General features: G+C 50.3%; 9 non-coding genes across 9 annotated transcripts; 3 read left to right on the top strand and 6 right to left on the bottom strand.

Annotated features, from left to right (window-relative positions):
- Positions 1-7,689: 7,689 nt before the first annotated feature.
- Trnag-ccc (transfer RNA glycine (anticodon CCC)) lies at positions 7,690-7,760 on the bottom strand. Its single transcript has one exon. It is a non-coding gene; the product is annotated as a tRNA-Gly (tRNA).
- A 239-nt stretch (positions 7,761-7,999) lies between these two features.
- Trnag-ccc (transfer RNA glycine (anticodon CCC)) lies at positions 8,000-8,070 on the bottom strand. Its single transcript has one exon. It is a non-coding gene; the product is annotated as a tRNA-Gly (tRNA).
- Positions 8,071-11,122: 3,052 nt separating this feature from the next.
- LOC130890277 (U1 spliceosomal RNA) lies at positions 11,123-11,286 on the top strand. The gene has a single exon (XR_009058719.1). It is a non-coding gene; the product is annotated as a U1 spliceosomal RNA (small nuclear RNA).
- A 4,920-nt stretch (positions 11,287-16,206) lies between these two features.
- On the bottom strand, positions 16,207-16,278 carry Trnae-cuc (transfer RNA glutamic acid (anticodon CUC)). The gene has a single exon. It is a non-coding gene; the product is annotated as a tRNA-Glu (tRNA).
- Positions 16,279-16,695: 417 nt separating this feature from the next.
- Trnag-ucc (transfer RNA glycine (anticodon UCC)) lies at positions 16,696-16,767 on the bottom strand. The gene has a single exon. It is a non-coding gene; the product is annotated as a tRNA-Gly (tRNA).
- Positions 16,768-17,509: 742 nt separating this feature from the next.
- Trnad-guc (transfer RNA aspartic acid (anticodon GUC)) lies at positions 17,510-17,581 on the bottom strand. The gene has a single exon. It is a non-coding gene; the product is annotated as a tRNA-Asp (tRNA).
- Positions 17,582-17,948: 367 nt separating this feature from the next.
- On the top strand, positions 17,949-18,031 carry Trnal-cag (transfer RNA leucine (anticodon CAG)). Its single transcript has one exon. It is a non-coding gene; the product is annotated as a tRNA-Leu (tRNA).
- Positions 18,032-18,722: 691 nt separating this feature from the next.
- On the top strand, positions 18,723-18,793 carry Trnag-gcc (transfer RNA glycine (anticodon GCC)). The gene has a single exon. It is a non-coding gene; the product is annotated as a tRNA-Gly (tRNA).
- Positions 18,794-23,492: 4,699 nt separating this feature from the next.
- On the bottom strand, positions 23,493-23,564 carry Trnaq-cug (transfer RNA glutamine (anticodon CUG)). Its single transcript has one exon. It is a non-coding gene; the product is annotated as a tRNA-Gln (tRNA).
- Between the last annotated feature and the right edge of the window lie 2,213 nt (positions 23,565-25,777).

The raw sequence follows: 25,777 nt of genomic DNA on the forward strand, positions 1-25,777 counted from the left end.
TACCACTTCCTATACAAGTTAAATATACCACGTAAGCATTATTTAGTGACTATTTTTATTTTTATTTATTTATTTTTTTTGGTTTTTCGAGACAGGGTTTCTCTGTAGCTATGGAGCCTGTCCTGGAACTAGCTCTTGTAGACCAGGCTGGCCTCGAACTCACAAAGATCTGCCTGTCTCTGCCTCCCGAGAGCTGGGATTAAAGGCGTGCACCACCACTGCCTGGCTTTAGTGACTATTTTTATAAAGAAAAAGAATCATTTTTTGTTTGAGACAGTATGTAGCTCTGACTGGGCTGGAACTCACTGAGATCCTCCTGTCTCTGCCTTTAGTGATGGAATTAAAAATTCAAGCCTTTTGAAATTTGTAGACCGCCTCGACGGGTTACTCTGTCTAGGGTCTGTAACCCGCCTGGCTGGTCGGTTATTCCAGGGTCACAGAGAGGCACCACCTGAAAGACATGGGCTGATAAGAGGAAGGAGGCTAGGCAAATTTGTCGAAGCCTCCATTTATTAGTGTCATGGTTACAGCTTATATAGCCCCTGGATGAGGAGCTTGGGGGGCTGAGGCACGGGATCTTGCCACGTGGTCCAAGCCGGTCATGTAGGCCAAGAGGTTACAATCGGTCAGGTCACAATTCCTTGGTCAGGAAGTCACGAGTTGACACACCTATATAGTTTGGAATGTGAGGCGGGTTCTGCTAACAGATAGCTCTCTATTAACAGACAACTTGGGTGTGGGATAGGCTTTGTCAATAAAACAATTCTTAATACAATTGGGAAGTGGATTCCCTCTGCAAAACCCCTCACGGCGGTGATCCCTATAATAGTTTTGGGGGGGGGGACATGGCTCCTGACAGAAATTATAACACATTTTAGATCATTTGTGGACTATTTAGAAATCCTCAAAATTAGTTAGATATTAGATTTCACTTAAAGTTTGATGTTAGGAAATTTGTCCAAAATATTAACAAAGCCAGGACGACTTTAATCCCAGCACTGTAGAGGCGGAGACAGGAGGATCTCTGAGTTTAAGGCCAGCCTGGTCAATAGTATCAAGATTTATTGAGGTGTCTGGCCCCTAACCTCTCAGGATCCAGAAGGAACAGTTCAGTAAGCGAAAACTGACTGAAAGGGTCTGAGGGGAAAGGAACAAATCAGCTCACACATGTCTTCTGTTTATGTCCCACTTCTTCCAATGCTCCAGCAATGTTCTTGATGTTCTCTGGTCCCACAAGGTCTCCAGTTCATATACCCACATGGACACAATTAACAGTTCTTTGACAATAACAAGGATACTAGGCAGGCATTTCACAGGGCCAAGAATCAGATAAGGCAGACGAAGCAGGTGCTTGGTATCCTATTTATATCTCCGAGGGGACGGGGCTGTGAAGCACCCGGGCATATCTGACAAGGGTGAATAGAGGAAGGGGCTGTGATAGCTACATTTGTGTGGTGAGTTAAGCTTTAGTTTGTAATAAATGTAGAGAAGGGAACAGAAACGCGGTAGCGCTGTGCATCCTAAAAACACTTCCATTCCTGCACAGCTGGGAACACGGTGATTGTGGTAGTCATGGCAATCAGCACACTGTGGGAGGGAAATGGATGGAACTTGATCCCTATTGATATTTTTGCCAAATGCTAGCTGAAGAAAGGGAATCTCTTCACACTGGGTTAAAGTGAAAAGCTGTGGCTACGTAAATTCTTAGCCCCAGGCTAAGCGGAGGTACTCACACCTGCTGACCCAGGTAAACAGGAATTCCTTTCTCTGGGGCTGGGTTAGAGATCCAAGCATCTTTCCTGTATCTCTAAGGGTGAAGGCATACACAGTTAATTTCCTAGACTATGATCTTATATCCAATGAAACCGAGATAAGGTAAGTACAGAATATTGATAGCTTGTTAGGGTAGAGCAAAGGCCAGTGGGTTATACTCTCCAGAGTCAGCTGTTAGAGAATCCGGGGTCACCCTGTCCTGCTTATCAGTAAGGGCAGACTCTGTCTCTCTTCAGTGCCTATCTTTTGAGGTTCTATGCAATCTATTTGCAAGGCTTCTCTCCTTGTTGGATGTCCTGCCATAAAAGATAATTGGGGGATGGGGGTAGCTTTTGGTAGATTTGACTATTAGAACAAAGGTTTCTTTGACTGAGTGAATGCTTTCACACAATGTGGAAAAAGGTCATCTGATTACCAGTACAGAAAGGAGTTATGCTCAATAAATGATTCATACACTGCTGAGGTGTTTTTGAATGAATCCCATTATGGAAAGTGGCGGGGGGGGGGGCGCCATGGCTTCACAAGGGTTTTGCAGAAATGACAACAGCAACTACTTAAAAGACAAGTATTCCCGAAGCTTTGTAAATCAGCTTCCTCCACTGGGATACTCCTGTGAGCGAGTCTAGAGGAGCGTCAGCTGTGCTTTTCACTGTATGGTCCTGTGGACCATGGCACAACAGAGTAAGTTCCAGGACAGCCAGGGCTGCACAGAGAAATCATTTCTTGAAAAACCAAACCAAAACAAAATAAAACAAAACCCAAAAACAAATCAACAACAACAATAGCAACAAAAACCCACAATGGTTTACAATGTAAGGTCGGAACTGGAAGTATTCCCTAAACTAGAGCAGAAACTGAGGATATACAAGGCTTTGGGTTTAATCATCACCACTCAAAAGTCAATGGCTTAGGTTGAATAGATACTGTAAATAATAGGTCCCGTTTTAAGAGAAATGAGATTTATACATTATGAGAGAAAAGAAAGTCATCCTCCAGCCTCCAGGCCCATGTGCCTCTAATACATAGGTGTAAATTTAAACATTTTTTTTTTAGTTGAAGAAAAGGATAGTAACAGGATCATAGATGGAATTTTTTGTTTGTTTTAAGACAGAGTCTCACAATTTGGCTCTTGCTGTCCTGGAGCTCACTATGCAGATCAGGCTGGCCTTGAACTCACAGATAATTTGCTTGCTTCTGCCTCTCGAAATGCCGGAATTAAAGGCGTGAATTTAAGGCGTGAACCACCACGCACCAGTTTTGACTGGGATTCTAACGATGTTCCTGGGCATACAACCCAGAAAAACAACCATTGTGTGACCTCACAAACTCCTGAAATTGACTCCCCCAAACCCTATTCTAGATCAATAGGCCACAGAAGCAACCAGAATCGGGTGGCTTTGTTGTTGTTTTTTGTTGTTGCTGTTTTTTTAAAGCATCATTCATTCCTAAATTTCTGCATTAACAATTCTCAGAGGTTCCTTTCGCTTTCCGACTGCTACAAGACCACTTCTCACGCCTCGGTTGTCCCCTTGCTTTTCAGCCCTCTTCTGAGTCACTTTCTGCGCCCACGGAAACCCATTGTTCTCTCTGTGCAGGCCAGGCTGAGAGCTGAGAGCTGAGAGCTGCCGAGCATCCAGCCACATCTGGGGTGGCCAGTCCCTCGCTGTGCCTGCTCCGGGTCTTCGAAGGACCCAGCAGGTGGACTCCTTCTCCGAGTCCTGCTGGGTGCCCTGGCTGTAACCAGGTCAGCTTAAATCCCTGAGAACCTCTGGAGACAGCAGGATCCAGTAGCATCCGGGAGGTGCTGGCTGGTGTGTGGCACCCACACCCTCTGTACGAGTACAGCCCTGCAGAGGACGGTTAATTGAAATGTTCGAAGTTCACACCTACCTCGGGACACTTACTGTCATTTTAAACAGTTTTTTCCCCCTCTATCCAGGTCTGACAGATAAACACAATCATCAGTGGTAGATGGATAAACACGAAAAATGATACCCTCCTACGGTTCAGGCCACCTAACCCTGCTGGTGGGATATCAGTGTTAAACCTATGAGACTCACAAATTCCTGAAACTGCTGCCCTTCTGCCCAGTTCTAGATCAACAGATCTTTATCTCTTTGCCAAGGCATGTGCCCCCCCCCCGTTTCACCTGCAAAATGAGGTGGTGGACAGATACATTCCAAGAGTAGCAGGGTACCTGAATTTTAAGTGATTGCTCTAGCAACGATGTTATCAGCACAGATGTTACCAGCAACGAAGTTACCAGCACAGAGAACATCAGCATGACCACTCAACTGCACACAGTGCTAGTACTGCCACATTTTATGTTAGATTTTGTGAATCCCACACTGGTCCGGAACTCAATTTTTCGACTTAGACTCTGGAGTGCTGGCCTATAAGTGTGGGCCACCAAACCACACCCCACTTTATTGTTTGGGAAAAGAGCATATCTTACTTAGTTTGTGCACTATGTTGCTTACACTGTTCCAATTTTTTTTAAAAAACTGGATTTTTCTCCTGGTTATTTGGTGACTTCCACAGATGTGTATTTCTATAGTGGAGTTTATTTATTTATTTATTTATTTATTTATTTATTTATTTTTTGTTTTTTCGAGACAGGGTTTCTCTGTGGCTTTGGAGCCTGTCCTGGAACTAGCTCTGTAGACCAGGCTGGTCTCGAACTCACAGAGATCCGCCTGCCTCTGCCTCCCGAGTGCTGGGATTAAAGGCGTGCGCCACCATCGCCCGGCACATGGTAGGGTTTATGTTATGGCTTGGCTGTACTCACACTAAGGGTCATTTCCAGCCTTTTGGACACTGCAGAAGAGCCATGGAGAGAGGGTTTAGGAGACAGCGCCTGTGAAATGACCAGGGGCAGTTCTTCTTCCTCCTTCATCTTCCTTCTTAGGACCACCTCTCTTCACAGCTGCTGCTGAACCAGCCTGGTTCCATCCTAGGCTTGAGAGCCATTGTAGAGCAGAAAACAAACTCGGTTCATTCCTGTTTACAGTTATCCCTATTTCTCTAGGACGGGACTACACCCCACTTGTAAGCTTAATTACAAATTGTTCTGGGCTGCCTGCTTCAGGAAATGACAACCATGCCTTTGTTTCAAAAAGTTATGACCACCTGTTACGGCTACGTTGTAACCATGTCTTTGTTTCAGGAGGTTATTATGACCAACTTCTGTGACCCTACCTGTTTGGGACCCTCTACTTCTGAACTATAAAAACCCTTATCTTCCCCATGTCCAGTGCTGAACTCTTGAACCCTGTCTTTAGGGAGAAACAACCCGTGTCCACAAATTTTAAAAGACTTCTAATTAATTTGGCCATGACTTGCTTTAGTGGTCTTTCTCCTCTAATCTACGGAATTTTCACGTGAGTACCCAGGCTTTCTAAAGGAGGGTGAGGCAGGGAGGGGTCAGCACAAGGGAAATCCACAAAGGGCTTGCCGGTGTAAATGCTGTCTCACCAGGCTGCTGTGCTTGAGCTCTCTGCACATTGCTTCTCGTTCCCTTCCTCCCTGGAGAGACTGTAGCCGGGTCTGGAATCACTGTGAATCTCTGGCATACTCTCCCACTATCAAGCAGGATGGTGCTGCAGAAGGACCAGGAACCACAGTGGCACATCTACGTTAATGGCAGCCAGAGTGCACACGGTGGAGGTTCAGTTTCATGGATGAATCCTCGAGGGATAGTGGGGGCTTTTTCTCCTGGCCCCCTCAACTTTTTTCCCTAACACTTGAAGGATTCCTGAGTGGCACATGCTTGCTTTCCTATCAGTAATGTTTACTTTAAAACAATTTTCTAAACGAAGAGACAGAGGAAAAGGGGGACGGAGAAAGAGAAAGAGGAGGAAGAAAGGGGTGTGTGGGGAGGAGGAGAAAATGACAGACCCTCGGTAGCGGTGAAGCGAGCAGAAAAGGAACGCCTATGAGCTCCCAGCCATCTGCGGCCCTGAAACACCACGATTAACTTCAGTCCCCCACTGTGCTGTGCATTGGGGCACAGCAGGAAGCACACATCCCTTGGCATTAGATCCAGGAATCTGCAGTTTTCATCTTCCTAAGTCGCTATAAGCTCAAAGTGTCTAGTGCCTAAAAACCAGGAAGGTTATTTTCTGCTGAAACCCATTTGCTTTCTTCTTTCCCTATGTGCAACCGCAGAGCATCTACGCAGGCAATCTTAAGATTACTATCTCCTGTTATGATTGAGATGTTCGGAGAAGAAATGGAACCAGCATGCCAGTTGCTCCCTCGAGCCAGTTACCACATGAGGAACCTGAAAGACCGTGTTCTCTAACACCCGAATTGCTGAGTCCCACCCAGGAACCCAAGATGTCAAAGGTCCGGACGAGGAGCGAGGCGTTTTCTTGAGAGTAGAAGCTGTCGGTGGTGTTAGAGTGAAGTGAGAACTATGGAAATTAGGGGTGCATGCGGTGCCGTGTCCGCACTCACTTTGGAAACGCGAGGAAATTCGCACGGTGTGGGAGAGAGCGTGGGTCGGTGGGTGACAGAGAAGCGCAGGAGAAGCGTGTCCGTCCGGGGAGGCCCGCTAGAATGCGGGGCAAAGCGTCAGTGCGTTCAGAAGGCAGGACTCGTGGGGTGAGTTAGGACTGGGGGTGGAAACAGAATACTCACGCGGTGGGGAAAACACTGTTATCCCGAAGGGGATTTTCCTGGAGACTCAGTGCCGTCGGCGTGTGCTGATTCCTGAGACTTCCACAAAAACGGGGAAGTCGGCTGCGTAACTCGTAGTATATTTGGAGCTGCGTTCAGGCTTTCTTCTTATCATTTGTCACGAAAGATAGCTGATAGAAAAATAATTGATAAGAGTTCAGAAGGGTTTTGTTTGATGAGCTCGCCTGGCTGTTTGGGTCGCCGCCCGGAGCCACAGGAAAGAGAGGAGATCTTCTGTGGTTGCTGAGGATCAAACCTGGATTCTTCGAACAGTTCTTAGTCTGAACGCCCCCTCCTCCCGCTCCTTATTAGAGAATTTCTTGACGGAATTTAATCTTGGCAAGAGCATTAAATAAAGTAAGCTGTTGTCCTCGCCCAGAAGGATTTTTGCGCTGGTGAGACATTGGAACCCTTACTCAAAACTTCTTACTTAAAAGCTACGGTTCAGTAACACCGAAACCTCAGGACAGGATCCCTAGGGATGAAAACCTTTCTGGTTGTTTTTTGAGATAGGATCGCACTATTTAGCTCCGGTTGGCCTAAATCAGGCTGATTTAGAACTCACAGAGATTCTCCTACCTCTGACTCCAGAATGCTGGGGTTAAAGGCTACCACAAACCTGGTAGTCACCCCCTTCCCTGTATCTTGCAGTTAAGGTTTAAAAGAGATAGGCGGAAGCCTCTGAATAAAAATGTTTGACCGGGCGGTGGTGGCGCACGCCTTTAATCCCAGCACTCGGGAGGCAGAGGCAGGCAGATCTCTGTGAGTTCGAGGCCAGCCTGGTCTACAAAGGGAGTTCCAGGACAGGCTCCAAAGTTACAGAGAAACCCTGTCTCGATAAACCAAAAAAAAAAAAAAAAAAAAAAAAAAAAAAAGTTTGAATGCCTTCTACCTGCCTGTCTTATCCTCTTTTTCCTGCCTAGAATATCGGTGTGAAGTCATCTTCTGCCATGAGAGTAAAAACCTCAGGTGTCTGAACTGAAACAGGAAGAACTTGAAAACAATGAAAACAGCTGTGGTGGTGATATTCGATATTCCGTATCTGTAAGCTTGTGCCTGGACTCTTTGATACACGGAAGACATTACTTACCTGCTTGAGCCACTTAGTCAAATTCGCTGTTAACGTTTCCAGCCAAAAACAGTCTGAAAGAATAGAACTGGGTCCTAGTCCTGTTTTCTCTGCTCACACCAGAAAACCTTGTAGGTGGGTGGTAGGCAGAAGGAAAAAACTCAGAGTGCATTGGCCGGGAATCGAACCCGGGTCTCCCGCGTGGGAGGCGAGAATTCTACCATTGAACCACCAATGCAACCTCCAGACTACCTTCTAACAGCACATTAGGAAAAAGTAAGAGAAGCCATGCATTTCAGTGAATCTCTACTGAAAAACAACGTTAACCAAGGATCCTTTAAATTTTTGAGTTTTCCAGTGTTAAGAAAGAAACACAAGTCCTTCTGCATGCTAGGCTGTGATAAATCACACCCCACAAACAGCTTCTCTGGCGCTAAGAAAACACCCTGGTGATAGGCCAAAAAGAAAATGTTGCACTGCATTGGCCGGGAATCGAACCCGGGTCTCCCGCGTGGGAGGCGAGAATTGTACCACTGAACCACCAATGCACCCTGCTGGCGGCTCTTGACAGCACAATAAACAAAAGAATCCATCCCATCCATTTCCATTTTCACTGACAGACAGTAATGCAACCCATTATCTCCATAAGTAAATTGTAAATACAGTATCTTGTGTATTTCCCAGTGTTGAGGAGGAGGAAATGGCCTCCTACACGCTAGGCAATGAAAAAGACCAAGTCCTCTCCCCCATCTGTCTGGGCCAGGTTTGCCCCTCAAGGAGTTTTGGCGCTTGGCCTACTGAATTCCTTCGAATTCTGCCTGTCACGACCCTGAAGTTTCAGCTCATTAGACGGGAAATGCTAATTCCAGTTCAAATTCGTGGCTCTGAAAAGCCTCCCTGGAAGTTTATCAGACCTAAGTAAGGATATCACTCAAGTTCAACTTGGTGAACCAAGGCCTTTGTCAGTGTTACAGGAGTGTGGGAAAGGGGTGACGGCTCGTGAAAGCTGGAAGCCTTTCCAGTCCTTTTAGAGCGTCCTATGTCTTAAGGAGTCCCCACCCCATGCCAGCCAGCATGGAATGCTTCTACCAGGAAGAAGTTGCTACATCCCTCAGAGTGCAGCGGAGTGCACAGCGCAGCCGCCTGCAGATAGCAATGCTGCATGTTTTGAGCAGAAACTAACAGGCATTTCGGAGCCCTCCAACAATCGCAATTGCTTTCTGGGGCGTCCTACACTAAGCTCCAAGGAAGCCTGGCCAGAGAGACCTCTTAGATTTCTGCCATGCTGCTTGTTCAGAGAGAAGAAAATCCAGATAGTTCCAGTGATTCCCCCCTTGCCTCGAGAGCCGCCCGTCTTCACGAAGCCTGCTTTCCTTTCCAGCAGTTGATGAGAATAATCCAAAGCCAGTGTTTGCTTCCCTGCCTTGAGTGGGGTGGGAATCAGGATCTGGTTAGTACCACTGCCCCACATTCTTCTTCATCTACAGCGCTCCTGGTTGACAGGTGATCAGGGTCTCAGAACCAAGCAGTTCCTACGGAAGCCCATTTAGCTCAGTCTCCCCCACAGCACAGCTTCAGAGAACAGAGGACAGAAACAACCAAAGGAAAAGGACCCTAATTCTACACCTCGACTTTAGAAAGACTCACGAGGCATTCTTAAGTGGGGAACCACATTCTCAAACTCCCCTGGTTTTCCAGTTTACTTGCCTCTTATTAAACCTCTTATTATATATGTTGTGATCTAGCTGCCCTCACTCCCCCTGACCTACAGTGGAACTTCTTTGTGGTCCGTAATTGACAAGGTTGTTTCTGTTCTTTCTGGCCGGTGGTTTTCCACAGAAGCACTAGAGTTATGAAAGGCTGGGGCAAAATAAAGGTAGCTGTTCTTCCACCTGAAAAAGAAGCCTCTGCGTCTCAATCCTGGCACCCCACCCCCGCCAGTCTCGGCATCCAGGCTCCTATTTCAAAGAGAAAAGGACTGGGAGAGCAAGCCTTAGTGTGCAGTCCCTGTTACACCTACAGTTAGTTAATCGCTGGGTAGCTCCAAATCAAAAGACTGCACGAGTGTACTAGATGACGCCCATGCTGCCTGTCCACTGGGTGATATAGGAATTACAGTGCATATCCCCATCCTACAGGAAAGTTCTAAGGGCCTGTACTTGAGTTCCAAAGATTCTGGTTGCATTTAAATGAATGCACCCTATAGACGACTGTAGGAGCCACTCCTCCATTCGATGCGTTTCTAGGCAGCGCCTTTCCACTTTTGGGAATAAGCTGCTCACGGTCTGCCCCCTACGGGGTGGTGGCGGGGGATGGTGATATTTCCCTACACAACACACATCAGGAGTCGTGGTGGAGGGGGATGGTGATATTTCCCATAGAACACACATCAGGAGTTGTGGTGGCGGGGGATGGTGATATTCCCCTATACAACACACATCAGGAGTCCTGCCGCTTCATCTGTACCAAAAGCGAAAGCCACATTAGGTCCCTGATTTCATTTGCTTAAATAACAGAAGCATGCGTCTGCAGGTGACTCCCTGGTTGGTGCACCCTCTTTCCCCTCACCCCCCCCCCACCAATTGGTGTTTGTACATTTGTTAGTTACAACAGACTTTTGAATACCTTGCTTTTTGTTTTAAAAAGGAAACAAAATTGCCAGGCTGGCCCCATTTCATCTGGGGAACTGCCTGCCTCTGAGGGCTGAGATTAAAGGTGGACACCAGCCCACTCTTCCCAAGAAATTTCTTGCCACGCATGCCATAGTTCAACGTGGTTTCATTTAATATGTTGTGGCTTTTGCCATCTCCCTGTTAAGATTTTAATAGCGATAACACTACAGCAGTGGTCTCAACCTTCCTAATGCTGGGACCCTTTAATACAGTTCCTCATGTTGTGGTGACTCCAGCCATACAATTATTTTCCTTACTACTTCATAACTGTAATTTTGATACTGTTAGGAATCGCAATGTAATTTTCGCTGTTTCCCGATGGTCGTAGGCGACCCCTTAAGGGGTTGCGACCCACACGTTGAGAACCACTTCTCTGCAGGCTAAGATGATGTGTTGCAGATTCTCTCCCAACTGCCTGACATAGGCGACTATTTAGGGGTTTAAGATAATTCAAGATGATTTGTCTCTGGGTCTTCAACACTCCAGCTCTCTGCAAGCAGACAAGTTCAACAAGACAATGGAGTGTAGAGGAGGGGCATGGCATCTCCCCTGGGTCGGTGATGGGCGTCATCTATACAGATTAGGTACCAGAAGGAGTCCAGCAAGATGACGTCGTTACCTCCCAGGTGGCGGGTACGTTTGTTGGCAGGGGACAGGGGTGACTTCCTTCTTGAGGTCACGAATGTGGGCGGGGTTTATGCAAATAAGGGTCGCGCATGGGCTGCCGGGTCCTCACCAACTGCGAAAACGCGAGCGATCTTTAGGATCTCTACTGGCGTGGAAGAAAAGAAGCGCGGGTCCGCGGGTGGTAGCGGGGCGCAAGAATCGAGTACGCGTCCGGGGAGACTGTGGAGCAGGCACGGTTAAGTGACCGTGTGTTAAGAGTGCAGAGCCGGTAGGGCTGAGTGGGGCTGCGAAGACGAAAAGCATACTTACCTGGCAGGGGAGATACCATGATCACGTAGGTGGTTTTCCCAGGGCGAGGCTCACCTATTGCACTCGGGGTGTGTTGACCCCTGCGATTTCCCCAAATGCGGGAAGCTCGACTGCATAATTTCTGTTAGTGGGGGACTGCGTTCGCGCTCTCCCCCGGCAACTGTACGCAAGAAAAGGCTGTTCCTTGGGCTTGCTTAGTTCTACCTTGGTGCTACTAAGATAAAATGCTCAGTGACGCGAAAGAGTAATTTCACGTGTAGTACATGTTCATTAGTAGGGATTCTATGTTCTTCTGTTTCTTTCCCTCGGTGGCATCTGAGACCACGCTGCACAGTTGACTCCTCATTTTAAGGCCACTATATATGTAGTCTTGTCTGGCCCAGAAATGTCTGTTCTATAGCGCTCTCCCCCCCCCCCCACACACAAACAACCATACCCACAAGAAACACACACACAGATACAAACTCAGGGAAGTCGACTCCGCGCAGGCCAGAGAGGCACAATCACGCGCAACTCCATCGAAGGTCCTCCTGTGCCAAGATGGCTCTTCCTCGCAGGTCCCGCACTGACCCCTGGCCTTCTAAGACCTAGGCTCCTGCAGGCTGCTCGTTGGCAAGTCGTCTGTCCAGGGAGCTTCCCTATCCGGGCCCAATTGACCGGCAAGGCTCAAAGCCTGCTCCAGCGAGCTCAGGGTGTCCACAGACTGTGTTGCGCACCTTCTCCGGCCTCCCAAGCCTTGGACCATGTGTCTCTTCCTGCGGTCCTAATCCTCTTTGTGCTCAGCTGCGGTGGGTACCACGAAGGAAAACGTTCACTCACCTGTCACCGGACTCAACCACCGCCCACCGGCAGAGAAAGGGCCTGTCTCACCACAGGAGACGGACTGCCCTCTGCTACCTGTCAGTCCTTGACCATCCTGAACAAAGGCGAGTGGGAGTGGTCGTGACCACCGCAGCTTTTTTTTTTTTCTAAAGAGAACCCAGGAACAGAACCAAGTGGGGCTCTTCAGTTGACTCTTGTTGGCAGTCACAGCTCAAACAAGTAGCCGAGCAAGAGCAAGAGAGACCTAACGTGGTGGCTTGGAGATGGAGGTTTTTTACCCTGGTGGCTGCTGCTGCTGCTGCTGCTGGTTTTGAGGTTGGAGGCGTTGGGTTAAGGGGGCGTTGGAAATGGATAGGAGCAGAGACAGCCTGATCTCCGCTAGCAGGTCCTGGGACCATCTGCTGTGTTTCCTGCACATTTATTTCTCAGTAGGGACCAGGATCACGTCATATTCTGATCAAATGTGTGACTTAGAGAAACCTTGAGGTGAGATGGTTTTATTTCTTCCTAGGAGTTCTTAATGCCACACTGGTGGAAGTGGGGATAGGTGGGGAAGGTGGGGCTGGAGTTCATGGACATTAGGGGACAAGGGTTTGGAGTTTGGGGCTTATAAGCAGGGTGGGGTGAGAGACCTAGAGGCAGGAATTGGAGCAGAGGACTAGCGTGAGGGCTGCTTACTGGCTCTCTTATCCGGTGCGAGACAACCACCCACCTGCTTCCCTTCATGTGCCCTCTCACACCACTTGTGAATCAAGACAATACCCTACATGTTCGACCCATCATCTTTTGACAAGGAAGCAAAAAATATCAAATGGAAAAAGAAAGCATATTTAACAAATGGTGCTGGCATAACTGGATATCAACATGTACAAAAATGAAGATAAATCCCTATCTATCACCATGCACAAAACTCAAGTCCAAATGGATCAAAGACCTCAACATGAAGCCGGCCACACTGAACCTTATAGAAGAGAAAGTGGGAAGTACACTTTAATGCATTGGCACAGGGAACCACTTCCTAAATAGAACCCCAGCAGCACAGACACTGAGAGAAACAATTAATAAATGGGACCTCCTGAAACTGAAAAGCTTCTGTAAAGCAAGGGACACGGTCAACAAGACAAAATGACAGCCTACAGAATGGGAAAAGATCTTCACTAACCCCACATCAGACAGAGGTCTGACCTCCAAAATATACAAAGAACTCAAGAAATTGGACACCAAAAGATCAAATAATCCAATAAAAAATGGAGTAAAGACATAAACAGAGAACTCTCAACAGAAAAATCTAAAATGGCTGAAAGACACTTAAGGAAATGCTCAACATCCTTAGTCATCAGAGAAATGCAAATCAAAACAACTCTGAGTTTCCATCTTACACCTGAAAGAATGGCCAAGATCAAAAACACTGATGACAACTTATGCTGGAGAGGTTGTGGGGAAAGGAGAACACTTCTGCATTGCTGGTGGGAATGAAAGCTGGTGGGTACAATGCTTTGGATGTCACTGTGGCGATTTCTCAGAAAATTAGGAAACAACCTTCCACAAGACCCAGTAATACCACTTTTGGGTATATGTCCAAAAGATGCTCAATCGTGCCACAAGGACATGTGCTCAACTATGTTCATAGCAGCTTTGTTTGTCATAGCCAGAACCTGGACACAACCTAAATGCCCCTCGACCGAAGAATGGGTAAGGAAAATGTGGTACATTTACACCATGGAGTACTACACAGCGGAAAGGAAAAACAAAAACAAACAAACAAACAAAAAAACCCGACAGCTTGAATTTTGCAGGAAAATGGATGGAGCTAGAAAACGTTATTTAGAGTGAGGTAACCCAGACACAGAAAGACAATTATCACATGTATTCACTCATAGGTGGTTTTTAAACATAAAGCAAAGAAAGCCAGCCTACAAACCACAATCCCAGAGACCTTAGACAACAATGAGGACACTAAGAGAGACTTACATAGATCTAATCTATATGGGAAGTAGAAAGTAGAAAAAGACAAGATCTCCTGGGTAAATTGGGAGCATGGGGACCTTGGGGGAAGGTTGAAGGGGGGAAGGGAGAGGCAGGGAGGAGAGCAGAGAAAAATGTAGAGCTCACTGAATATCAATTTTAAAAAAGGAAAAAAAAAAAGACCACTCATCATCTCATGGAGGCATCTGCTCAACTGAGAGTCTCTCCTCCCAGATGAGTGCAGGGCTTTGTCAAGTTCTCCAGAAACAAGCAGCACGGTTGACCCTGCCCCAACTCGGCACAGAAGCCGGCGTTTTTTGAACAATAACCATTCCTTTCTTGTTCATCCCCAAGAACTCCTTTTAATCCCGAAAGCACGGGATCGGCTCTGTCCCAGCAATACCCCACTCCTGGTACTGATTTCAGTCTGAGACAGGCTTGGGATTGTTGCCATCAAACACCACGACCAAAAGCAGCTTGGGCGGAGAAGTGTTGGTTTCTTGGGCTCCTAAGTCCCTCACAGAGGGCAGCCCCGGTAGGAAAGCAGAGGCAGGACCTGATGCGGTAGGTAGCTGTCAGTGGGGGAGGTGCTCCCACCTGGCTTGCTCAGCCTGCTGCCCTACACCTCAGGACCACGTGCCCAAGGATGGCACGCCCCTGGCCACAACCACCCCGGCTCTGCCCCCGCACCCCAACCACCATCCCTACCGCCTGTCTGCTGTCTGTCCCACAGCCATCATTCTATCGTTCATGGCAGGCACATGCTAGAAAGACCTTTTCTCCAAGCAGAGTCCCTCTTTCCAGCCAGAAGGGCCGAGCTGAGGAGAAACCAGGGAGCACAGAGGCAAGCGTGGATCCTTGCCTTTGGCATGTGACGGCCCCATTCGGACACCTGCCAGCGTAGGCTTCTCCGGTGTCTTTTTTTCCCATGGCCGTCTCATGGGAGCCACACAACTGGCCCGGCAGCTTGCTGGACAGACCCTTTCCAGATCCAGCTCGACACGGGTGTCTCTCCGTGTCCTCTATTGGGAAGGCTTCAGGGCGGGACTGGGTTGAGGTCGGGTGGGAAAAAGGCGTGTCTGTCCCTCCCCCACACACCCGGGTGGGCACAGACTATGCCTCCCATCGAGGCGGAGCTGAACCCAGCGGTAAGCACACCACCATCTGTCTCCGTGCCCCGGACCTGCTGACAGGGTCACGACCGAGGGGACCCACCCGGCAACAGACCCAAAACCTAGGTGGGCAGAGGTTCCGCTCCAATTTCCCGACTCACACAGGTACCTGCACCGCTTGCCGGCGCACACAAGGAGCCGCGGAAACAGCGGCCTTAAAACAGCCAGGCTTGGCCTCAGCTCCCCCCAAGCCGCTCTGGGGGCTTTAATCAGGCCTAGGGTCGGGCACTTTCCGCCCTGCGGCGATGCGGAAGCTTAGTAACCACACCAGGTGCTTTCCGCATTCACTCTGTCTGTTATCAGCACGGAATCAACACCACCCCACAGAGCACCACAACCCACGAACGGACACGCGCTCTCCTCCCGATCACATACCAACACTGCCACCATAAACGATCACTTAGAGACCCTGGAGTTTTGCAAAATACGCATGCATGCATGCATACATACATACGTATATACATGCCTACGCTAACACACATACACACAGAGAAGGACAGAAATAGACAGACAGACAGAGAGACAGACATATTTACACACACACACACACACACACACACTGTAGACTGGAACGAATCACTGCATTTGCTTGAAGTCAGCGCTCAGTTGTGAAGAGCAGAGGAAAGGTCCCAGGGAGCGTGTGATGCAGGTGTGGCAGGTAGGGCAAGCAAGACTGTTTCTTGGAGACCTAAGAGCAGGCGATAGAGTGAGGTAGAGACTCAGTGGGCTCCATGAGTGGGTCGGAAGCTTGCGCGGGAGCGCTGCGTGTCGGGTGTTTGTGTGTTGTCGGTGTGATAGTGGCGGTGTGTAAGCTGGGTGTGTCGGGCCGCAGCAGAGCTTAGCTGAACAGGCCCTGAGGATTTGGTGTGTGCAGGAAAAGACAGTGGGCGTGAGTGGGAAGCAAGGAAAAGGGTGGTGAGTGTGCGGGTAGAAAGCGCCGGTGAGGCTGCAGGCTGTTGGGTTGGGAGTGAGGGTGTACGAACATACGTACGAGTGGAGCGGAGCAGCAGGGACTGGCGGCGACGCTGTTGGGCAAAAGTTAAGAGAGGTGATGAGGGGGCTGGACAGATGTCAAGAAGGGGGAGAGTTGCAGAAAGAGAGGTGGGAGAAGAGAAGCTTCCCTGACCGGGAATCGAACCCGGGCCGCGGCGGTGAGAGCGCCGAATCCTAACCACTAGACCACCAGGGAGCTACGGCCAGAGGCTGACGGTGCGCGCCTCTCGCCAGCAGCCAGAATCTCAGCCAGTCTGCCAAGCTGACTGCCAGCGGCTCGCCCCAGCCGCCCGCACGCCCGCCCAGCAATACGCGGCTGGCATTGGGCGCCCATGAGATCGATAGGCGCCTGCCCGTGCCCCCTGGCCCTGCCCGTCCCCTCGGTGCACGGTACCCTCTGTCGCTTCTCCGGCAAGCCGGGCGCCACTTCCCGCTAAGACAGCTCGCCCTGGCCCTTCTCCTCCGGCTCGCCACCCTCTCAAAAGGTCTAGAACCTCCTCCCGTTGTGTGGTCGTTCGGCCCGCCGCGGCGCAGTGCAGTCTCGGGACAGGCGGAGAGGCGCCGGAGGACAGGGCCACTGTCGGCCCTGAACCCTGGCAAAAGGAGGGTTCTGTGCGTTGGCCGGGAATCGAACCCGGGTCAACTGCTTGGAAGGCAGCTATGCTCACCACTATACCACCAACGCCACGCCGACACGCCAACGACACACACACACATATACACACACGCACGCACGCGCACACACACACACACACACACACACACACACGACGGACGCCGGGGACTGCCACCAGCCAGCGGACAGCGACGATGTCGCGGTCGCCTACCAGGTCTTCCCACCCTGCCCCAACCTCAGAGTCAAAGCCGACGCCGACACCGACGAATACACCGACACCGACACCCACGCCAACCCCAACCGGGCCTCCGACGCCGAGCACGCGTTGTTCCTCACCGTCCCATGCCACCCGCGCTTCTCACACGCACACGCCTGTGCTGAGCGGCGCTCTCGCCTCCTGACTGCAGCAACCGGGCCAGGGCAGCTCACGCAACGAGGGCCACAGGAGCCAGGGAGCAGCCGGGACAACACCGAGCGGGCACGTCACCACCCAGAGCCGCCTGGCACAGGCACCGAGGGTCACACGCCTCCGGCTCTGACACACGCCCGGCCGCCTCGTCGGTGTGTGTGTGTGTGTGTGTGTGTGTGTATGTGTGTGTGTAAGTCGCGTCTCCAGGCGTCAGAGCCCTGGGCCAGGCGCCAGGCTAGGGACCCGACGGCCGGGAGGCATGTGGGCCCGCCTGGCAGTGGGCGGCCCGAGCCTGGCTCTTGGGCCAGAGGACCACTGTCCTGGCATTGGGGCGAGGGGCCAAGCAAGCAAGGATGGCCAACGGGCCTAGGGCCGCCCGTCTGGCTAAAAAGGATAGTGTGTCTCCCCGTCGGGGAATCGAACCCCGGTCTCCCGCGTGACAGGCGGGGATACTCACCACTATACTAACGAGGACGACGACGGCACCGCTGCCACCGAGACAGTCAGCCATCTCCGACGCGCTTCGAAGGCCCACCCTCCCTCCCTCCGAAGCACCGCCGACCTCCGCACCCATCCCCAAAGTCTCCCCGACGCGGCCAAACGCTCCTCCCACCCATGCCCGCGGGAGACGCTGGTCCCGTTCCTGGGTGGTCCCGCCTGGGCTGGGGTGGTGTGGGGAGCCAAACGGGAAACGGGACCGGGACAAGGAGCGACTTTGGCGCCTAGCAGCATCTCGACGTGGACCTGGTGGACGCCGCTCCACGCCCGCAGCTTGAGCACCCAGATCCGCACCAGCTCGGGCGCCCCGACACGACAGGTCCGCCGCGCGCCCACACCCGTCGTCAGGATGGCCGAGCGGTCTAAGGCGCTGCGTTCAGGTCGCAGTCTCCCCTGGAGGCGTGGGTTCGAATCCCACTCCTGACAACCTCGCATTTTTTGCCCCCCCCCCCCGCTCCCACCCCACCAGACCCGTGAGTGCCTCCTTCCACCGCCTCTCTGACGCCGCCCAAACACCCCTCACGCCCGCAACCTTCTCTCACACGCCTGGGCCTGGAGGAGCGCCCTGCTCTCAACACCCGACACTTACTGGAGGGCAGCGGCAGCGGCGCGTGCTGGATGCCTTGCTAAATTAGCCACCTGCGGGGTGTGCGGGGGGAAGAGGCTCATCCATCCCTACCCGACACCCGCACTTCTTGGCTCGGCCCTCGCGCTCACCACCCCTTTTCCGCTCGTTCCTGCTCCTCCAGCTCCTGCGGGAGAAGCCCACCGCGCCCATCCTCTCGGGCTGTGCTCGTCCAGGCTTCTGTGCGCAGGTGGCCGTCGCCAGTGCACACCTGCCGACCCTTGCTGCGCGCACCGCCGGCTCGCAAGCTCGCTGGCTCGCTAGCTCCTCGGCTGGCAGCAGGGAGAGGCAGGGTTGACGTGGGACCTAGGCGTCCCGGAGAGGGGAGAGCCGCGGCTCAGCCGCGGAGCCTCAGTCTGGTCCCGGGACTCTCTTGTCCGTGGCCCTCGCGCTCGCCTGCTTGGTCCATGGGGCCAAGGCCCGGCATCTAGGTGTCAGGGGAAAAAGAGGAGCTAGCTGGTCCTGGAGCCCAAGTGACGGCCATAGGCCATGGCATGGGTGGTTCAGTGGTAGAATTCTCGCCTGCCACGCGGGAGGCCCGGGTTCGATTCCCGGCCCATGCAGAGTCCAGTCCCTTTTGGTCCTCAAGCCCAGGTGCCCAGCAGCCTAGTCCTCTCTCCTCAACTGAGACTCCGTCACCCCCCGCTAAACATCGCTCTGCTGCAGCTACCTTACCACTCCACTTCTTCAAAGCTCCTAACATACTCACCCCACCACGTCCACACAGTCGCAGCCTCCACCTTTCTTATAAGTCCACCTCGCGGCACTCACACCCCACACCTCCAGCCTCCCACTTCACAGTGCCGTCCACGAACAGCCTGGCTCTCCCACAATCGACACTTATTTGGTGAACCTCTCTTGGCCGGGACCTCAAAAACCTCCTTAACCCCAGACCCTGTTCTGCCTCCTTTGCCAAGGGACAGTCCCGCAGGGGACCTTCTCTCCCCTAATTCTTCGCCAACAGCAACTCTTGGAGAGCCCAGAGAGCAGGAGGTCTCTCTCTCTCTCTCTCTCTCTCTCTCTCTCTCTCTCTCTCTCTCTCTCTCTCTCTCGGGAGACAGAGGCAGGCAGATCTCTGGGAGTTCGAGGCCAGCCTGGTCTACAAGTTCCAGGACAGGCACCAAAGCTACAGAGAAACCCTGTCTTGAAAAATCAAAAAAAAAAAAAAATTTACTTCTTTTATCCTATGTGAAGTGAGTTTTTCTTGCATGTATGTTCCTGTATTACATGCCTGCCGGTATCTCCGTGAAATTTGGAGTTTCAGAAGGTTGTGGTCACCATTTCCTCTGCAAACCGAGGTTCTCTGCAGGAACAACAAACCCTCTTAACTCTCTTGCCTCCCCTCTCTCGCTCCATCGCTGGTTTTCTGTCTCCTGCTTTCTGGACCTTGAAGGGGGGCAGAGCCCCCATTTTCTGGGTCTGACTCTGAGTCTCTTTCTCTTGGTGTCTGCTCCCCACTCTCTGAGTGTAAACACTGTACACCCTGTCTCTGTAGAGCCTAGACTGGTGGTCACTGGTTCCAGCACAGACTATGGCAAGGGAGGGAGGTGAGGAGAGAAATCAGGATGAAGACATCAAAGAAGACAGTGGCCAGAAAGACTGGGAGCTCCTAACCACAGGCTGCATGTGAAGCAAAGGCCAGTGACGGCGCGGGATATACAAATGTTGAAAACGGTAGGCTTCATAAGTTACACATGAACTCATGGCTCACGTGACTCTTGTGACCCTCTGTGATAGAGCTGGGAAGTGCTTTTAATAAATTCTTTTTTTCTGGTCCACACTGACTTGGAAATCCCAGCAGATGCTCTCTGAACTCCTAATTCATGCTTCTAACAGGACTCTGCTCTCCCATTGCTTAGGACCATATGCACCCGACGGCTGAGAACAAAACGGGGCAGGCTGTCACCTGTCAGATGTACCTGTTCTGTCGCTACTGACCTCCCTCTCCCGCAGTCTCTCTGTCCTCTTTGACCACTGTTGCCTGTGTACACAACAGCTGCTGGCGCCGTGGCTTCCTGTCTCCCCACTGACACCCGCCCCTTCTGTCCATCCCCTTCCTCTTTCCTCTGCCCTCCTCCAACATCCCGGCTGCCATCCTGTGTGGATCCCTGTTCTCTGCGAATATCCACACTCCTCTCTCTGCATCTCTGTGATTGCTCCTTTGGGATCTTCCTCCCTGCCTCACACTTGGCAGCCATACTTCCTCTTCTTCCCCGTCTCCTTAATTCTCTTAGCTGTGGACAGATCTCTTCCCGTGCAGGCGTTTCTTGGGGCCCGTCTTTCCTTGTTCCTCTTCCTTGTTCCTCTAACATTTAAAGAAGCGTGCTGACATGGCACTGTCCTATTGAAACACCTGCTTGCCTCTGTACAAACTGGGAAACTTCATCGGCCCTATTTCCCCAACCCCTCCCACTCTGAGAAAACTGAACAAAGGAATGGCCCCAAAAACCAGTTCTGAATTTCTGGCAGTAGACGGAATCCACCTTTTTGACAGAGCCAGTCCACCCAAGTACCCGCCCAGCAGCTTAGCTTTTGACCATATTTGGGCACAGTCCTAGCTCCTGGCTGTCATATCACCCCTTGCCTATGATCTATAAAACCTCGCTGCCTTATCCTAGGCACTCGACTTCCCTCGTGCCATTCTCTGGGACTGGTGAACCTGCCCAGGAGCAATGTCCAATAAAATCTGCATTTATCCGGTTTTAATTTGGTCTGATCTGGCCATTTGTGCTGGCAGAAACCTATCAACCTGTCGTAAGGAACAAACGAATGAATGCACCCACAGCTCCTCAGCAGTGGCTGGCCCCTGGCATACTTATTGCATGGGCTTGTTGAATGGGAACGTTCCTACTTAAGGCACGACGTCAGAGACAAGACATTATAAAAACTGATGGCATTTAGGTTACATCCTCAGTCCTTAACCGTGTGGCAGACCCTGTGACACTTGTCCTTCCTGTTCTGCAGCCATTCCTGGGCTAGGGGAATTCCAGAACCCAAGTCCCCAGCAGGTCTGTCTGCTCTCATTATATCCCATCCCCCTCCCACCTTGTTCCTTTTTCCTGTCTTTGTCTCTTTATTATTATTATTATTATTTATTTTATTTTATTTTTGGTTTTTCGAGACAGGGTTTCTCTGTGGCTTTGGAGCCTCTCCTGGAACTAGCTCTGTAGACCAGGCTGGTCTCAAACTCACAGCCTCCCGAGTGCTGGGATTAAAGGCATGCGCCACCATCTCCCGGCTTCTTTATTATTATTTTTATGTGCATTGGTGTTTTGTCTGCATGTCTGTCTGTGTGAGGAGACCCTGGAACTGGAGCTACAGACAGTTGTGAGCTGCCATATGGTTGCTGAGAGAAGTGAGTCGGGCCATCTCTCCAGCCTGCCCTGTCTTTATCTCTTATTCCCTGCCCTTTGTCCCTCTGGGGCAAATAATTATCCTTTGTTCTGAGAACTTATTCTTGAGGTGTCCTGTGCCAAATACCGGTCCCTTCAGTTGGCTCTGGGCTAAAGTGGTGAAAATGGCAGTGCTGAGTGCCAGAGCCCAGTTCATTATCACAACAGAAGGGTCTCCATCTCAGGGAGGAAGCAGGTGAGCCAGAGGATTCAGACAAGGGCCAGAGGTCTGTGACACACAGCTAACACTCAGGGAAACAACCAGGCTGGCTGCTCCCTCCTGTGTTCCTGTTTTCAGGTCCTTGCTGTGTGACTCCATCACCCACAGAGTAAACCTACTCATCTCAGTCAGGGGACGGAGAGTAAAACAAAGCAGGGACACCACCAAGACCACAGGGGAAGCAGTGGACTTCACTGGGGTTGCTTACAGAAGCAGAAACTGCTCAAAAGACAGCGGCAACCCAAAAGGCCATCACGGCAAGGATGACAGTTCACAAAAGTGGGGAACCTGGAGTGCAGGAGCCTGCCGGCAGCTCAGGTGGTTTGAGAGTGTCTCTCTGCAGACCTTACAGCCTGGCTGGATGCTTGTGGAGGGAGGGCCCTCGTGAACCTGGTCAGTTTCAGGGACTTCCTGAAGCGAATGAGCGGTTTACCCTTGAACTTCCTTGCAGGGATTCCTTCCTTCACTGCCTTTTAACACCCTGTCTTAAGTTCCCCTTAGAACACCTGCTGTTCTGCTTCCCTTTTAAGTCCTATCTCTTTGGGTTTTTTTTTTTTTTTTTTTTTTTTTTAAATTTTTTGAGACAGGGTTTCTCTGTAGCTTTTGGTTCCTGTCCTGGAACTAGCTCTTGTAGACCAGGTTGGCCTCGAACTCACAGAGATCCACCTGTCTCTGCCTCCCAAGTGCTGGGATTAAAGGTGTGTGCCACCACCGCCCGGTTTAAGTCCTATCTCTTAATCAAGTCCCTCCAACACGAAAGGTTTTAACAGCTACATAATAGCGCCTCTCACTGGAGCCTTGGCACCTGCTTGGGAGTGGGGAAAGGGGGTGTGGGGGGAGGAGCGAGTGCACTTCCAGTTTCTGCTTAACGTGATTAATGTACCAAGGTGCTATGCTTAGGGCCTGTATGTCCCAAACCTGTCATACCTAAGGTGCTAACCCCAGAATCCAAAACAGCAATATAAGTCTCTGTAAAGATTAATTTCAAATGCTTACATCTATACAAAGGAATGAGTTTGTATTTACTATACATTTTTTTTCTCTCAAGTTTATGCGTCCAAATCTTATTATGAAAACATCAGTCCCCTGAACACTTGTACACGTCCCCTAAGAAATGCTTTTATCCAAGAGTGCAGTCGTCATGTTGTTTGGTATTTATCTCATCTCTGATAATTATTGTTTTTTCTTGGGCCTGCAGAGGTAACTTGGGAGTTTGTGGGTTCCCTCCCTAGGCTGTGCCAGGGGAGCCAGCAAGGAATCTACTCATGGAAACCTCTGAGCCTCGGTTAAGTGATGAGGCTTCCGAGGCAAAAGCCATTCACGCACGCCTGGGTGGTCGGTTCCAGAGGACCACCGGGCCACAGCCGCTCAGCTCTTCTCCCAGAACTACCCTAAAACAGTTAGTAAACCAAGATACAGGACGATACAAACAGACTGCTGAAAGGCAGCCACAATCTCTGCTCCTGCCTGAACCGCAGCAAAACCTGCACCTGGGCATCCAAGGACTCGGAGCCTGAGGCCAGGGCGCCCTAAGAGCTTTGCATGCCAGTGGTAACCGTCCCCATCTCTGTCCTGACCTCTCTCACCGACTCTGAACCGAGGATCTCCTCATTTAAATGAAAGAAAACTTTTCTCCCAAGGCAAACATAAAGGTCCCACCGAGATTTGAACTCGGATCGCTGGATTCAGAGTCCAGAGTGCTCACCATTACACCATGGAACCCACACACTGTGACCTTTCCCTGTCTAACATTTCCTGGGTTGTGGAATGGATTGTCGCCCATCCAATCTTTCCTGCTGACTGTCTTACTGCATTTCATCTGCACCTGCAAAAAGATGGAGACCCCCTCAGCTCAGAGCTGGGAAGGAGTTCCTCCAGCCTGCATCATCTGTCTCAGATTGCCACTCTTTCCCATCGGCCTGACATCTGCGATAAATGGTGTGAGTCTTGTCTTTTGCCTTTTCCCCTCGACCCAGGAACACCAAGAGCAAGATTTGGAAGTTCCTGCCTTGCTTGGTCACCTAGCAGCACAGTGGTCCTCCACCACTTCCTATAATCTGTAAAAGTGGGTCAGCAGTGGAGGGAGAGTTGGGACGCAGGGGGAGCTTCTTATTTTTTGTTATATATATACATGTATACACATGCGTACCTTTGGGTTTTGTGTTTCCTACAACAAATGTTTTAAAAAACAAAGTTAAACACAAGCAATTATATTAAAGGTTTACATAAAGCATTCAAGCTAGCGTTATTCCCAAAAAAAGTGAGGAGAAAGACCACCTTACTTAAATCATCATGGCCAAATGAATTAAAGCATGCACTTAATTAAAGCAAGCTTTTTTGATTATGTATGCCTTCTGCCTCCCTCGAATGTGGGCTTCAAGAGGTCAGCATTGGACATGAGGAAGACAAGGATTTTATAGTTCAGGGGGTTTACAAATGGGGGATTTGGCTGGCAAAATAGGTGGCATTAAGGAAATAGCAGCTAACAAGGTGTTCATAACAACCTTGAAACAAGGTTGCAAGATGGTCATTCCGTTCCAGCGTTTTGAAACAAAGGCATGGCTTCTGTTTCCTGGAGCAGACAGCACAGAACCATTTGTTAAGGTGGGGCATTGCCCAATCCTTGAGAAACAGAGGGTTAATCACGAACAGGAATGAACCTAGTTCGTCTTTACTATAAGATGGCTCTAAGAGACCAGTATTGGCTCAGGAGCCCCAAGACCAACTTCTCAGCCCAAAAGAGATTTATTTGCTCCAGAAAAAGGGAAGGGAACAAGGGAAAGGAGAGAAAAGGGCAAGGGAGAGGGAGCAGGAGTGTTTGTCCCCCAGGGACAAAGGACTGTCTCTGGATAGACAGGAGATGGACATGGCTCACAGGCAAATGGTGGTTTATAAAGGTAAAAAGGGAATGCTCATATCAGGGTGAAGAGTTTAATTTTAATTGGGTATGTTAATTAGGTGAGTCAAATAGGGGTTTTGATTGGTGGACTTTAATATTTTGATAGCTGGACCTTGGTAGTCAGCCTCAGGAGGGGGAGGAAGTGGCCAAATAAGGGACCAGACATACCTTGGTGGCTAGCTTTAGGAATGTAATCTAAAGGTTTTTTAGCAAGGCAGAGGGAATGGGGAAGAAGAGCAAGGCCTGCCAGAGCCATATGCTCAAGGGGGCTGGTTTCCTTCCAATGGCACGAGATGGAGGCAGGCTGGCTCATCATCAGACCATACTTGCCCGTGTTAAAACACCATGTGTCAAACTGGAAAGGCTGACTCTTATTTTCTGACTTACTTTTAATAATTGATTATAAACCTAGTGTGGAGGCATTTACCTTTAATCCCAGTACTTGGGAGGCAGAAGCAGGCAGATCTCTGTGAGTTTCAGGCCAGCCTGATCTACAGAATCAATTCAAGGTCAGCCTGAGCTACATGGCTAGATATTGTCTCAAAATAACATAAATAAATTCAAAATTATTAAATTGTAGTGTATTCACTCATGCTTTGCAAAAAAAAATCATTTTTCAATAACGCTACACACATTCATCTCTTGAACAAATAGCTGTGTAACTCGCTGTGCGACCCGGGCGGCTCCCACCTGACTGCTGGGAGCCACACTGCCTAGTTTCAGACCAGTATATGAGTGTTTGTCCAACGGGTCTCCGGATGAGGCAAAGTCCCCGGAGCAGTCTTTCTCGGCAAGGACCAATGGACTTCGGGACAGCACAGAAGGCTGCTGGGACCATGCGGCCTGTACGTTGTTCTCTCTTAAAAGGATTGATGATTCTCTTGGCGGTTCTGGTGTCATTTTATTAATCACGAATGGGACAGACATGATCATTCCTGGAAACCTCAGTTTTTCTCTAATATCTTCCCCTAAAATTCCTTGGGAGCTGATGCTTCCCCGGGTTCTTGTCTGGAGGTGACAGTTGTCACTGCAGACC

The sequence above is a fragment of the Chionomys nivalis genome, chromosome 18 (genome assembly GCF_950005125.1).
Source record: "Chionomys nivalis chromosome 18, mChiNiv1.1, whole genome shotgun sequence".
Classification (NCBI taxonomy): domain Eukaryota; kingdom Metazoa; phylum Chordata; class Mammalia; order Rodentia; family Cricetidae; genus Chionomys; species Chionomys nivalis.